At 32.7% G+C, this 15,853-nt stretch overlaps 1 protein-coding gene across 4 annotated transcripts in view; it reads right to left on the minus strand.

The window, feature by feature from the left end:
- The window catches only part of LOC118201003 (eukaryotic elongation factor 2 kinase-like), an 80,812-nt gene extending 64,964 nt beyond the window's left edge, over positions 1-15,848 (minus strand). Inside the window, exon 1 of one of the 4 annotated variants that reach the window (XM_085818905.1) lies at positions 15,254-15,848. The gene's annotated coding sequence lies outside the window, so the exon portion shown is untranslated. Of the gene's footprint in view, positions 1-14,907; positions 14,931-15,253 lie in introns of those variants that run through there. The other 3 variants (XM_085818902.1, XM_085818904.1, XM_085818903.1) reach the window with 3 other exon arrangements.
- Positions 15,849-15,853: the final 5 nt, after the last annotated feature.

The raw sequence follows: 15,853 nt of genomic DNA on the forward strand, positions 1-15,853 counted from the left end.
ACTGATCAATAAACCTTCCTAGCGTCTGCCTAAGGATAACTATCTCGTGCATACATGTTTCAGAATTTTTCTCGTTTCACCAGAGCACAGCTCTTGGAAATTCTTTAGGTTTTCTTTCCTTTTTACACTTTTTTCCAGATAGAAAAACACATCAATCAGAAGCTGGTCAATATTTAATTGTAAAGCAGCTGCAGCTTTTTCTGCTGCCAAATTAATTAAGTGGCATGGGCATCCAATAACAATTAATTCATTTTGTTCTTTTTTGAGGAAAGAGGATACACCCTTTTTGTAACCCACCATGACATGAGCATTATCTGCACCAAATGAAATGCAGTTTGATATTGGGATGTTAAGTTGTTTCAACTCATTAATTACCAAGGAGGCAATATTTTCCCCCGTAGCATCTCCATTTAACAATGGAAGACGCAAAAGATGAGTTTTCATTTCATTAGAAACATCACAGAAGTATGTGACAACGATGGGGTAAAGCTTCCAATCGCTGTCGTTGCTGCCATCGATTGACACCGAAATTGCTGAATTCTGGAGTGCAGCTATCGTTTTACTTTGTTCATCGCAAGCAATTTTGTTCACAATAGAAGATGTTTTCGTGCGAGCACAAGCATATTTCTGAGCAATCTTGGAGCCGGGAAACATCCGTCTGAAAAGTTGACCGGCGTGATCGGCAGCGCTTAGCGGCACGTTGTGTTCGATGAGGAATGCAGTAAACAAACACTCTTCCAAAATGACATCGGCATCCGAATTAGTAGCCGAATCTGAAAAAAAATCATCCACTTTCTTTGACATTGTTGAAGCCGAAGCATTAACTTCATGCTTTTTAGACTTAACATGCTTTACAATGTCGCTTCTTCCACCGTGACTTATTACTGAAGGAGGAAGAAATGAAGTCACACAAGCACACGTTGCAAAATGCATACTTATTTCCTTTGAAGGATTCTTTAATTATTGAAAATTCGGCTTTGTGGGCAGGCCGAAAATATTAAAAATACGGTATTTTTTAACTCATTTCGTAACAACGACATATTAAGAAAATTCGTAGCACGTGCAAACAAAAAAAAAAAAAAAAAACAGAATGCGACAATCTACGCTCGCTGAGTCTGAGCTGAGTAATTCCCTTGCTGCTGAAGCGAATGCGAAAAAAATAATCTGGCGCCCACAAAGAAAAGAGTGGGAGAAACAAGTTCAGCGCATTGGATTGGCTGGTTAAGCGGCGAGTTGGGAGAAACCACACTGGATTCAAAATAGTCGGTAGTTGGCAGTAAAACACGATGCAATTGGCAAAAATCGCTGAATTGGAGAAAAATTCTAAAATTTCAACAAAAACCACTAAAACACTTGAAAAAGGAAAAAAATCGTAAAAAATGGATTACGATCATAAAATCGTAAAGACAAACGCATTTTCGGAAAAATTACGAAAAATTCGTAAAAGTTGGCAGGTATGCAAGGAATAACAGAACCAGCTAAAAGAAACACAGGAAGCATTAAAATCATGGATAATGCATGAAAGCTTATAACTTAGTGTAATATTTTTGCAATATTTGAAATGCAAAAAATTTTTTTAAAAATTGAATTCCTTCAAATTTTTCCAAAATTCATAATCTAACGTTACGCAAAACAACAATCTTATGCTTGGCATAGATTTTAGTCAAGACTCTATCAATTTTGAGAGCAAACAGGTACAAGTCCCCCTTCTTCAGCAAAAAATGTGCAATTAAGAGAAAGCCACGGATGTATTTAGACCAAAAGAAGTAAAATGAATGAGTAGATAAGCCATCTGTTGGCAAATATAATAGAGAAAAAGAAAAAATTAATTTAATAGAATTTTAAAAGCATTAGGAAGGACTATATTAGAATTAAAGTCATTAATTGAACAAGATACATCTTTGTGAATATAAAAACGTTAAAGAAATCTAGTTCACCAATGTAAGAAGTTTTATATATAATTTTCACAGACACAAAGACATAATTATAATTAAATTTCCAACTATGATTAGCTATTGAATAATTTTGTCTTTCCGGGCGAAAAATTCATGTTCCTTGATCAGAAACTTCAGCGTTCTTTTAGTTTGGCATATATATCTCAAACCACACTAACAAGATATGCCATAAAGTCAACAAGAATTAAAGTCAGAAATGGAATCTTTAAGAATCTAACTATGGATTTTATTGATAGGTGAGAAATGACTTGAAAATTTTAAAATTAAACTTCTAGACAATCTGTGCAATTTTGTAACTGAAAGACGGAAACAGGACAAGCTTATCAGTGTTATTTCTAACAGCAGAATGTTTCCTTTGATGGTAAGATGAAAATTTTTTAAAGGTTTTACTAACGACCACAGGAGAAAATCAATTTTGGCATTGTATGCAATATTTTTAAACGAAATATGGGTCGGAATCTAAATTAACCTTTTGTTACACGGTTTTAATATGTTGTATACACTTAAGAAACTTTGAAGTAGGCAAATTATCATTTAAAGGCGTTAAATTCGATAAATGTCGAGTGCGCCATCCCTGTAAGTGAGAAATTCGTCCGTGAAAACCACAAATTAGCGATTAGAAAATGTGAGATCGCAAATCACTCTCACAAGTGCGTACAATCTGGAAATTGTTTTCTTACAGATCGCTAATTTGTAATTTTTGAAGCCTGAATTCGGCATTGAAACATGAAGATACTGATTCAAAACGCTTTTAATCGATTTGGGGCAAAGAAATTACTCATGTTATCTATCTAGTTCTATTGCATTCTCTTACTGCATTCGATTGCATAGCAGTCATTTCACACCGTTTATTGTTGAATGACAGCTCACTTAGAGTCAATATTAAAATGTTTCGTGATACATGAGCTGCAGTAACGTGGCATTTCAGATACTACGATTTTTATGCAGGGATGGGCCCCACCTCACGAGTGTCGCACAGTTACTTAGGCAACATTTCACGAATGAATGTCTTATAAGCCAACACTTCCCCTCTTCCCACCAGACCTCAACCTCTGTGACTTTTGGCTATGGGGTTATCTCAAAAGCACTGTTTATGGTGATAATCTAAACAATTTGGCAGAAATGAAAAATGTGATACACTGATAACATTCCTCCTGATATGCTAAGAGCTGCTGTTGAGAATGCAGTAACAGAATTTAACTTGCTTTCGGAAAATGCTGGACGCTACATTTGTAACACGTTTCAGAAAATATTAAACACATTTTAAACAGATGTTTTTGTGTCTTATTTCATTTAACAATATTGTATACAGCACCATTTTTCCCCTGGTGGTGAGTTTTTGAACTCTTTTTCTTCCGCGGAAAATAAATTCCCATAACCACCTTTACACGATTCCCAAGTTTGATAACATTTGGTCTGGTAGTTTTATTTTTATGACCATTTCAAATTGAAACTTTAATTATAACCACCATGTAAATTTAACTTTAAAAGTTTGATAGTTTGGTTCAAGTCCCATCTTTAAAAATATATATATAAATATAATCGGTACTTTTCCGTTTTGCCGGCGCAAGCAATAAAGTCGCCAATAATGATACAACCGATGCCAAACGGAATATTTTCGCTGGTAACCTTTTACGCCTCATTTTGAAAACAAGTCGCAGCTTTTTCTTATCAGATTGATTGTTTCTTTCAATACTGGCATATAATTACATAGAATTTTTATCAGATAGTTCAGTTTTATGTCTAAGGCCATTTTCGGTAATTAAGTCAATTAGGATGCAATCGGTTACCCAAAGCCGAAAATATAGAAAAGGAAAAGTCAAGGGTTAAATTCATCAATTCTAATGAGAATGCATTAGCGAAGTAAAGCACTGCAGTTTTACATAATTTCTGAGTAAGCTATTCGTACGAATTGAAATATTTCTTGCATTTAAACTTGTTTTCCAAATTTAGATTTAACTTGAAATTAATGTAGATAATGGCTGAGAGCATTAGATTTTTGTAGGGTAGTTTACGTGAGATGAGATCGCTTGGGGTCACGTGATATGAATGGGCGAATCAGAATGTTGAACCATGAAAGCATAGTAAATTCTTAAATTGATGTCTTTTTAGAAATTTATTGTCTTTATTTATTGGCTTTTTACAAAATTTTAAGCGATATTAAAATGTTTATGCCTTCAAAAAAAAGAATTCTTAGAACTAACATTTCTTAAATATTTTTTATGTGTATACTGTATGTTGTCGCCAATAAATTCTGCTTGGCGAGATTTGCACTGGCGAAACGGAAAAGTACCATATAATCTTTTATATTAATCCTCTTACGAAAAATGTATTAAGAAGCTAATTTTTCTCTCGTGTTATAGATTGTCTTAAAAAAAACATAATCTTTAATATGATTTAGATTGTTTCAGCCGATATAAGAATCGGGTCACTCTGTTGTACAGAATAAAAAACCCTGCTGGACTGTTTTATTTCTTTGTCATTTAGCAAAAATTTTTTAATTAAAATATTTATCCTTTGGACTTCGCTTTAAACTTTATCTATAGTTAAAATGACTACAAAATGAAAAGCTGTCTTCAGCTGAAACGCAATTCATGTAACTGATATTTTAAAAAATTGACAAGAATGCAAAATATATGGAAGTCTAGCAATCAAAAAATCTTAATTTTCTTGTGTCAGCACTGAAAATAACTGTAGAAGGAAAGAAGAAAATTAGGGAGAAAATTAAGCAAAAATTTACAGGGAAATTTGGCTGTCAGACATACCAAGATGTTTCAAAAAGTTGGACGCTTTTGAATATACTTTCAGGATACTTCAAAAAATTTAGGCGTTCAAAGAGAAAACACTTGGACGTGTACACCAGCAAATACCATCAATTGAGCTTGTATTAACAGAAAAGGCAAAAACAATATCATTGCAGATTAAAGTGAAGAGCGACTGGTTTTAGACTATATGGTTGTATAAATTTAAATTATGTTATAGAACATCATATCGTATCATAAATGGAGAATCCCATGATATTCTTAGTCAAATTATTTGAAGATTCAGGAGTTTATCCAGTATTGTATGTGCATGTCACCTAAAGGCGTTTTTTCCCATCCTGATGAAACAGCGGCCGAGCGGTAAAGTCGCTGAACACTGGTAGTTCGGTCCGAGGTTCAAATCCCGCGAACGGGCTGGCTGCATGGGCGTTTTCGTGGTTTTCCCCATGTGTAACATGTATGCGAGCTAGTTTCCCTTGGAAAGTCCTCCACGAAGGCATCCCTTCGCTTAGGCAGATAGCCCTAGTGTGCTTTGTCATAATTAAATTAACCAAAACCTCTTGATGAAACCAGTCTTTCCTTTCATCTCGTACCTTTAAAATTCCTTTCATCTCATAAAATGTTTAGCCTCTAAAGACTGATAAAGGCTCTGACAAAATACTTCGTGAAGAATTTTCTAAGGGAAACCAGCTGTCATACACGGTACACATGAGAAAATCCACGAAAATGCCCATGCGACCGGCCCATTTACCGGGATTCGAACCCCAGAGTGAACTGCCAGTGTTCAGCGACTTTACCGCGTCGCTCGACCGCTCGATTTACCGCTCGACTTTACCGTTTGTGGGCCTTTATGAAATGGAAGGCGATAACTTTATTTAAAATGGTTGTCAGAAATATCAAGATATTTCGAAAAGTTGGATGCTTTTTAATATACTTGCAGAATGCCTATAGAAAAAGAGCAAGAATAAAGTAGAATGCCTGTAGAAAAAGAGAAGAAAAAATAAATTTTTGCGTAAAATTTAGTATTAGTATATTTTTTTTAATTTAAAACCTTTTAATCTTATGATATTTGATTCTTACGATTTCAAAAATAAAATATTTGACTAAAATATTAATAACATTTTAAGAAACCAAATGTAGGATAAAATTGTGTAAAGCAATGGGCACAATGATAAAACTGTTTAAAGCAGTGTATGCAAGCCATCCTAAGTTAAAATGTCAGTTATACATCTCTCTTATTTATATATGTCTTTTCTGAACAGAACATTGAAAGGCGTGTTAACTGTGCTTTACTGTATTTTCTCTTTTAATATATGCAGTTTTCAAATGCATCATAGTCTGGGTTACAAAGTATTCTTCCAAAAGAAACGCAATTCAAATAAATAAAATAAAATTCTAAATATATTTAAAATGCTCAGTTCGAAGGAATAAATAGAAAATTTTAAAACAATTATCTGAAGAGACAGTGCAATACAAACAATTAAAATAAAAGTATAAAAATTTAAAAATTACCTAAAATAATAACTATGACAAAAAATACATAGAGAGAAAACTATTTGAAAAAAAAAAATAAATAAATAAACGCTGCACCTTTATTTACGCAGTTCGAATAGGTAAATAGAAATTTTTAAAACAGTTATTCAAAAAAAAAAAAAACATGCAACTTAAACAATTAAAATTAAATTCGAAAAAGAAAAAGTTACTTAAAATAATAAGTTATAATTAAAAATATAATATAAAGAATATTATTTGGAAAAAAGGAACGATGGTGACTTTTTTTCTTTCTCGGGAAAGGAAACTAGGTTGCCATATATTAAGAAGTTTGCCAAGTGAACTATTCTTGGCACAAACTGAAAAAAAAGTGCCAACATAAATTTGTGAATTTCTCCGTAAATTTCTCTCCAAATTTTACAAAATTTCATATTTAGGCGTAATTTGAGTTGTAGAATCAAAATATGTAAAAAAATTGGTATGTTATTTCAGAAAAAGTCCGATTTTGTGTCAAAATACCTCTGTTAGAATAGTGCTATATATAAATCTAATATATATCCTAAGTCGAGACATGAAGAACGCAATTAGAATTTTGTCAATCGGCCCTGTAGAACGGAAGATATAGCACTGTCCCATTTCTTTTTTTTTTAGCAGTGTACATACATATTATGCACACATACATGAACACATTCATCCATGCATGCATGAATAAATGAACATACATTTCTGAATTCGATCCCAATAACAGAAAAGTACCGAAATTATTTCTTCAAATTTAGTATGTGTGAAATGAAATCCTCAAAGCCTTGTTTCAAAATATTTTAGTGCTCCTTTGACTAGAACATTAGTAAACAGAGATTTAACATCAAAAGAAATTTGGAGTGCAGGAGAAAATACAGAAACTGTATTTGGTCAAAGCATATGATGCCATTCCTAAGATGGAAACTATATGTCAAAACACAGTGCCTGATCTCTAAAGATCCTTCAAGTTCTGACCTCACAAAAGTTGAAACAGCTGTTAAATCTTCTCATATACATGTAGCCCTCCTACAACACGGCATCCTATAACACAGTTTCGCTCTGACACGATAAGAAAATTCTCTACAGGGTGCGGTTGTTGTCTGACAACCTTCCCTGTCACTCGTCCGATGACCTTCGCTCCTTTGCCCTAGTCTGTTATCTGAAAATTAACAAAAGTCACACCCTAAAGAAAAGATATGAAGAGATTAGTAGTTTCACATTGAAATGGCAATCGAAGGGGGTGGAAATAACATTCGTATTTTCCGTCTTTTTAAGTAAACATTTCAGTCTTTTAAAGGTTAACACACATAAGAATCCATGTTTCGTATGTCCTGCCAGTTGTCTTCCAAGATCTGGTTCCTGTTAGAACAAAAATCCTCAGGGAGACGAGCCACATGGTGGAGACAGACCATTAAATTTTTAACCGGTAACAAAGGAAAATAGTTTCCTTTCAAGACCATCAAAGTATAGCACAATAGAAACAATACCCAGTTACAAAAGACCACAATCACCAGATAACAATGAAGGAACCTCACTATTGCAGATGAACAATATCGAGTCACAATAAGAGCTCCAAAACACATAATCTGAATGTTCGGCTTCCAAAATTCGAATCCTCATCTATGTGACCTGAAAACAAGTGTCTCAGGCTGCCGGTCGTCAGTCTGCGTGGAGCCATGGTGTGTTAAAATAATAACTTTTTTGCATTTAAGATATTAAGTTTCAGTCCCAAAACATGTCCAATAAAGATAAAAAAAACATTTAAGAAGAAATTTATTTTTTTATAAGTGAAGATACAAATCTTGGACCATCTTTTAAAAGGAGAAAAGGCACCTCACATTGGAAAAAAGTCTTTAATTTGAAAGGAGAAACAGTCCGGACTATTAAGAAAAATGAAAAAGAAATAAGTGCTGCAGTTGCTGCAGGATCTTTGACACCCGCAAAATGTGCACCTCATCCCCGGGTGCCAATAATTGAGTAGATGGAAAAGGCACTCAGCATTTCGATTGATGAGAGTTGTCAAAAAAAAGAATTCCTCAGGATGGTAATATCATTAAACAAAAAGCACTAAAAATTTACAGGCACCTTAAAGAACATGGAGAATCCTTTGTTAACCCAGATTTTGTGGCAAGTAAAGGTTGGTTCGAAAATTTCAAAAAGTGTTTTGCTATTCATAGCATAAAAATTCAAGGAGAATCTGCATCGGCTGATTATGAAGCTGCTAGGACGTTTCCTGAAAAAACTCAAAGTATTATAGAAGAGCAGGGATACACAGTAGATCAAGTTTTCAATGCCGATGAAACTGAGCTGTGGTGGAAAAAAATGCCCAGCAGAACCTTTATATCAAAAAAAGAAAAATCTGATGTGTACACCACATGACTTCCTTGTATTGGAATATAAATTATACGCATTTTTTCTTGCATTTCATTTACACTTATTGGATTGAATTAAATCTACTTCGCTGACAGCGCATAAACCACAATAGAATAAATGCATTCTTTAAAATTCACTCTAGTATTTGTTTACCATAACGACACTCTGGCGCTAGATTCACTTAACAGTATTAATAATTATATTACAGTTAACTTATATAATAATTATATAACGGAAACTAAGTTAACTGTATATATTTCGTTAATATTATAACTCATAATGGACAAAATTTATATCATTTAAAGAATAGAATTATCTAATCGTTGCCACTTGTTCTATTCAAATACTATAATAAAGCTAGAATGATGTATAAAAGAAATTAAGCAAACAAAACAAAAAAGAAACAGTTTTTCACAGACGATTGAGTATTTATCATTTAATTAATTCAGTTCTCACTTCGCGAGAAGGTAAAAATACATAAAAACTCAAAATATCTATATTAAAAATTACGAAGTAAATCTCAAACACTTATTTCCTTGAAAAAATTCCAGAAACAATTAAGCATGATTTAATTGGCAATAATAAATGAATGCGTTATCTTTGTTGTTGAGAAACTAAGTTTCTCTAGATTGGCAACAAATCCACTAGTCTTTTGTTTCAAACGTAAACATCAATGGCTGCCATTAAAAAAGGCTTAGCGGCCATTAAACAACTTTAAACTTGCTGATAATTCTAAAAATATTGCACACAGATTTACTAAAGGCATAAAATCCTTAACCGGAAGATAAAAACAACATAATTCAATCATTTTTAAAGCAAAAAATGTACAATTTACAAACATATAAGAGTAAAGAAACAGATCACTGAGCCGGGTAACAGAGTGGATATATATATTATATACGCTTGATGCGGCCGATTGCAACCAAAATACGAGGTGCACATCTACATGTTATTGCAGTCCTATATGCAAAATTTCAACGTTCTGAGGCTACTCGTTTTTGAGTTATGCAAGATACGTACGTACATACGTTCGTACAGACGCCACGAATAATTCTCTTCAGAATTAATTTTAAAGCAGTTTTATAATTTTTTTGAAGGAAAAGAGTATTTTGTTCTGTCCGGTTTAATCCTAGTATCCGGTGCATACGGGATTTGGCTTCTTTTGGCGACTTTATGATGAGCAGTAAAAACGAAACATATACGATGAGTAGTAAACAGGTCATTCAAAGAATATATATAGTTGTACATAGTATATAGTATGTATGTAGTAATAATATATAGTGTATAGTATATACACAGACGTTCTTTGGGTCATTTTTGGTGTTGGCGATAATTTCAAAAATCGCGCCAAGGCTGCACCGTATACTAGGATTTTACCTTCTGTCCTTACGTACAGATATCACGCAAAAACATCCTTAAATTCCATTCGATAGCGGTCAAAATGGATATTTTCGTTGAAATATGCTGCCTGAAACTTTTCACGATTACAATACTTCCTTTTTACTTCGTACAAGGAAGTAAAAAACTGCACGTAGATTTAAGGTGTCTAAAGATCGTCTAACACTACTTTTGTGTAGTAACACGTCAAGGGACTTTTATGACAAAACCCTTGTTAGTTTACGGATTTTTAAATCCTCGTGCACTTAAAGGCATAAATATTTATACCTTTAAACTAGTGGTAAACAGTGGATTTTAGATGTAACCAATTCAAAATCAATTAATGTAATGGAAGCTTGGAAGAAATTTTCAATCAAACACTATATCGACATCATATTGTTGTCACTGAAAGCATGCCTGTTGGAAGAAGATATGGCCCTCTTCAGTTGAAATAGAAAATGTGTGTGAATCGTCAGAAAATGAAATTGGTAACATATTGGAACTTGCTAAATCAATCGGAGGCGAAGGTTTTCTAGATATGACTATTGAGGACGTTCAAGATTTATTAGTGGAAGAAGAAATTGACGATGCAGATTTGATGGAAATGTCATCCAAAGCTGTAAATTAAATCGACTCTGAGGACACTAGCACTGACATGCAGTTAATAATTTAACAACGAAAAATTTAAAAGAAGGCCTAAGCTTAGCTGAAAATCTTGAGTCATTTTTCTTGAATGCAGACCCTTCTGCTGAAAGAAGCCGAAAATTCAAGAGGGAGCTGTAAAACTGTCTAGTTCCATATCGATATATTTACAACAACCTGGTAAGAACTAGTAAACAAAGTAAAATTGCAAATTTTTAAAGAAGGAGTCAAAACTTTAAATGAAGAAAGAAATTCTGAACGTGAATATCTAAACAAAACTTGAAAACCTTTAGTACACCACTACAAAGTACTACTACCACCACCACTAATAATGGTGACGGTAATAATAGTTAAAATACTTTGCTTTAATAATTAATAGTTAAAAATACTTTGCTTCTTTGCATACCACCTATTTTTCTCTTGTGTACCATTGGTTGAGAACCCCTGATCTAGCTCATAAAATCACAAGCTTCAATTTAGATTTCTTGACTTTTGGCATGCCTGTGCATTGCTATATAACAGGGGTGGCCAAAATGTGGCTAGCGAGCCTGATAAGGCTCTCGCAAGCAATTTGTGTGGCTTATGCATATAAAATATGTGTATGAAATATGGTAAACTAAAACTATTCAGAGTCCAAAAGAAAGTAATTAATTAGTTAGACACTTTTTAGAAAGTTATCAGGGATTTCTTTCTATTTAAAACCTCCTTCACTACTTGTATAATGATGTAAATATGAACTTGTGGCTTTTAGAAAATCTAGATGCGGCTCTCGAACATTCCTGGGGTCAAACGTGCGGCTCTTATTGACATGAAATTTGGCCAACCCTGCTATATAAGATGTTAGTTGATCTTTACATTATGGTAACTTGGCGTTTTTTTGGAAAAAATTTGGCGACCAACTCTCCTACAGCAACCCTCTATTTTTTTTTTCCTGCCGCCATTTTGTCTTCACGAAGTAAAAACATATTTCTTTTCTTTTTATCTACTGAACACTTCTTCCAACAATCTACTAGCTGAATTACACTTATGCTAGAAATTTTATCTAACAAAACTGCTTAATCATGACAAATATTCACTGCAAAATTGGGAAAAAGTGCACAATACCGTACTCCTTACGCGTTTTTCAAAATAACACATACACATAAACCATGTACACGCCGACTTATTTTTACTTAAAAAAACATCCCAGAATTGCACAAAAATGGCATTGCGCACACTCTTCACTATATCAATGTACACTGCTTTTTTCTCATAAATTAGAAAAATTTCACGAAAATACATCACAATTTTCTCAATCTTTAAACCCGGTAAAAAGAACATATATGAAATTACCTGATCGCGAAAAAGTATTTACCCTTTCCAAATATGAACATTTCCACATATAAAATAAATAAAATATCCAAAAACTTTTACCTCTAAATCATCTATTACATTATACACGTCACCAACGAATTCATACCGCAAGCATTACAAATACTTAGTATCAAATATTTAAATTATTTCCATGCACATTTACTTCAACTTAAACGTATACCAAATTCCTACAAACATAAAATTCACAAAATAACTATCATTTAATTAAAATATAATTAAATTCAAAAACACCACTTAAAATATAAATGAGCACATACATTAAATTAATACATACATAAATACCCATTTCCAATTCACTTTAGTTACAGCCATGGGATCCAAAAATTCACGAACACTGTTTCACACAACACAGAATAAAGCCAAATACAAAATTTCCAGATTTTTTCCCGATTTCCCCCCCTTTTCCGATTAAAGAACCGTAATTCGTCCATTAATATCACATGACATATCCCATGATCTCTCATTTCCCTCACACAAAATAATGCGTAAACGGAACTGAGTACTGCTCACATTATTACCAAAGTCCCAGGTAGTAACCTTTATCGCCTCCAAAATGTCGCCAAACTACCAGTTACCATATTGTAAAGATCAACCAAGATGTTCTATTGGTCTTCATGAGTTGCTTGCACTACCATCAATTACTTTTCTTTCAGAAAAAGTAGCTGGCAAACCTGTTTCTCAATAAACATTTTGAAGAGGAAATCTTCCAAATATATGGTAACAGGTAGTTTGGCGACATTTTGGTAAGACGATAAAGGTTACTAGCTAGGACTTTAGCATTGTACATGGATAAAGTCAAGAGTGTGCAAAATGCCATTTTTGTGCAATTCTGGGATGTTTAAAAAAACATTAAAAAAGTGAAAACAGGTCGACGTGTACATGGATACGGTGTTGTATGTGTAATTCTTAAAAACGCGGCAAGCAGTGGGCGATTCTGCACTTTCTCCCAATTTCGCACCTAATCTTTGTCATGATTAAGCACTTTTGTTCTATAAAAGTTCTAGCATAAGCGTAATTCAGCTAGCAGATTGTTGAAAAAAATGTTGAGTAAAAAAAAATGCCTTTACTTCGTGAAAACAAAATGGCATCCAAAAAAAAAACTAGCAGGTTGCTGTAGCAGGGTTGGTCGCCAAAAAATTGCCAAGTTACCATAATCCGAAGATTCACCCCATATTCTAAAGATTAGCTGCTATGCCTTGAATTTAACAACAATGCATGAAAAAATTGTTTTTTTTTAAATGGACAATCATTTCCATGTAAATATTTTATGAAAATATAACTATCATTTTGATACAAAGGGAAACTTATTTAATATGTTTATTACCAAAGAAAAGCAAGCCTTCCACCTCCAATATAATAGAAACACTCACTACAAACAGAACTGAAAACTACAATACACATATAATATTTTTTATAGTTAATAAATTAGTAAATTCTCAGTATTTTCACCACTGGTAGTACTTTTAATAACCTTTAAAAATTTATGATGTTTTGTAATTCTGCACCGAGCTCAGAAATGAGTTAAAACTAATGGAAAACAGAATTCCTCACAAAAGATGCCCTCCTGAAATGAACTGCATCCATAATATAAGACACTTCTTACCTTACTTCAATCTTCAAAATCAGAAAAAAGAAATACGAGAAAGAGAAAAAGAAAAAAAAATTTTACAATGTCATACAAAATCTTACATATCATTAATATTATAAACTGAAAATTAATCTGCTAATAATTACGATATAACAGGTATAGAGAAAGCATTAATGGTTTGATAAGCAGATTCCCCAAGTGGCCAAGCTAAAGGAAAAACCTTTTATATTTCAATTTATGGATCACTCATTATCAACATACTGAGTACAGACTTATATTTTATCAAAACAAAGCATGTGATTGTTACCTAGGAAGAATGCTTTCATACAGAGTTATTCATGAAAAACTGGCTCACATGCACTGCACATTGCTCAATTCCAACAGAGAAACTGAACTGGAACAAAATTGTTAGTATTCAGCATCTTTAATCCCTTAGTTCCAGACAGTTATTAAAACACTGAAAATTTCAAATCTTTCAAATTTTGTAAAATTCAGCTTATAATGAATGAGGCTTTTACAGAAAAACATGGATTTTGAGAAAACTGATAAGGATTTCTGTTCTTCAAACAGCAAAAATACTCTATCAAATCTAGAACTGATAATGCTTTTAGAGAAATAATATGCGCTTTAATGGAGATTAACAGGGATAACAAGGTTTAATCCTAGTATATAGTACACACAGGATTTGGCAGCAAAAACATATTACAAGTCTACTTAAACATTTTATGTTTCAAACATCAAAATAAACAACTTTTATTTCAGTGAAAAATAATAAATCATAACAGAATTTCAACAACAGATATTTTCATCTCCTGGACTTTTCTTCCAGTACAGTACATAAAAAATTTGTCAGTAATTTAACAAATATATTTTAAACATTATATAGCAAGGAATCTCCTGTCTATAAAATTAAAATATATCATCTAATCAAAGTTTGAAATTATGAACATTTCTTAAAACAGCTAAACTTTTAATCATGACATCAGGCTACTCCATTAAACTCTGTGATTATTTTGACATTTCAAAAGAAACAAAAACTTAATTTTAAAAAATTGATTCAATTTCTAATTATCCACTAAAACAAAAAACTTCATTAAAAAAATTTGTATCGATTCCGAAACATCCACTATCAACACAATCCACTGAATCAACAATTCCCCCAACTGTAAATCTAAACAATTACTTTCCACAAATAAATGGACAGGACAATTAATTAGAGTCTTAGGAATCGGTAATAATGAATACACGTAATGAATTTCTATATATAATGTAGTGATTAGCAAATGATCATAAGAAGATAAAAACAAAAATAAGAAACCGATACCTTTTTCCTATCTCATTAGCATATTATAATATAAATATCGCTGAAGATAAATATAGTTCTTTCCGTTTGTATGCACAGTAAAAATAATCTGTTGAAAAGAAGGAAAACTAGTAAAAGAAATAAAACAGAAGATAAGAAACTTGATTGGGTTATGCAATCCACAGCTGCTGATGAACATTACGGACAGCCTGCTTTTCTCAGATTTTCTTTTCATTCCCATAAAATTTAGTAAAGATTATAAATTTCGAATTTATTAGTTTTGCTCATTAACTATATTGGCAGAACTACTGATCTTAAACGATCGATACCACATGAACAGATAATTTTAAGATAAAATGTTTCTTACCTTCAAGAAAAGCAAGTTTATCAGTAACTCTCCAGTAGTTTTGTTGTATGCTGAAGAAATTAGAGACATCGGGATAACCTCTGCAACAACTTTCAGAAACCTTAACTACAAATTTTCGTTACCTACTGAGAGAAACCTTAATTTGTAATTCAAGCAAACACTGGAGCCTCAAATTTTTCGAAATTACGTAATTAAAACTGATTTATTTCTTATACAGACAAGATTAGCGTAAAATCTGCAATCAGATAGATATATCTGACTGCTACCGGCAACTTATTTTTTTCTTTTCCTTTTTTATTATTGTTTGCTTTTGCTCTAATTCAGCAAGCCAAAACCTTGAAGTAGGCCAAGAGCTTCTAGAATATTCGCCTCGGATTATAAAGATCTCTGCCTTGACCTAAGTCAACAATCTTCCCCACGGAATCACCACCGTCAGCACCTCCTTCACCTTATATTTTAAAAGCCCTTACAGTCGAAAACTGTATAAAGGGCTAAAAAATTATTAAAAATTAACTAACTTCGCTACCTAGCTCACAGACTGTTAGTAAACAACACAGGTTTTATATATAGTAACTACGACTCGAGTTTGTGCTACACAAT

The sequence above is a fragment of the Stegodyphus dumicola genome, chromosome 6 (assembly GCF_044657685.1).
Source record: "Stegodyphus dumicola isolate Sdum_Otavi_A_Nest chromosome 6, ASM4465768v1".
Taxonomy (NCBI): Eukaryota; Metazoa; Arthropoda; class Arachnida; order Araneae; family Eresidae; genus Stegodyphus; species Stegodyphus dumicola.